Source organism: Ceratina calcarata, unplaced genomic scaffold (assembly GCF_001652005.2).
Source record: "Ceratina calcarata isolate Rehan_Ccalc_2016 unplaced genomic scaffold, ASM165200v1 scaffold1292, whole genome shotgun sequence".
In the NCBI taxonomy this organism is placed as follows: domain Eukaryota; kingdom Metazoa; phylum Arthropoda; class Insecta; order Hymenoptera; family Apidae; genus Ceratina; species Ceratina calcarata.
In genome coordinates this window covers 1-567 of record NW_017133960.1, presented here as the reverse complement: position 1 = coordinate 567, position 567 = coordinate 1, and positions in this window count along the sequence as shown.

The following is a 567-nucleotide window of genomic DNA, read 5'->3' as shown; positions in this document are numbered from 1 at the left end:
ATATTTTGGCAAATATATATTTCATCGATTTAATAATTTCGTTCCATTAGATGCTCGTTTCGATCGATTCCGGATTCCTTTTTAATTAATCAAACAATTTCTGGTAGAGTTCCTTAAAACTTTATCACTTGCCGAATGCATAAGCAATTTCGGGTTGATCTCTGTTACCGCGGACCCTTGAATGGATTATGGTGTTCGCGCTGTGATTGCAGCCTCCCGCAGCTAATATACGGAAACCGGTACACACCAAAACTGGTACACACCCAGTAGAAATTACCATACAGATTGCCATTGACTGTTGCACTGTTCCAACCGGCAAGAACAGGGACATTCTATGAATCTGACTAAGCATAATCTTCGTACTCTATACCGAGTGTACGAGCACCAGTTTCAGCCACTTAGTTTAAGTTATACGTATATGAGACAATCAGTTAGGAAATCGTTTTCAACTTTAAATGATTTTCCAATTTTTATTAAACTCATTAATCTTTATCAAAGAAATTTAAAACACATTTTTTTAAAGTAACAAATATTTGCATGACAGAGAATATAAAATCAATTCTGTAA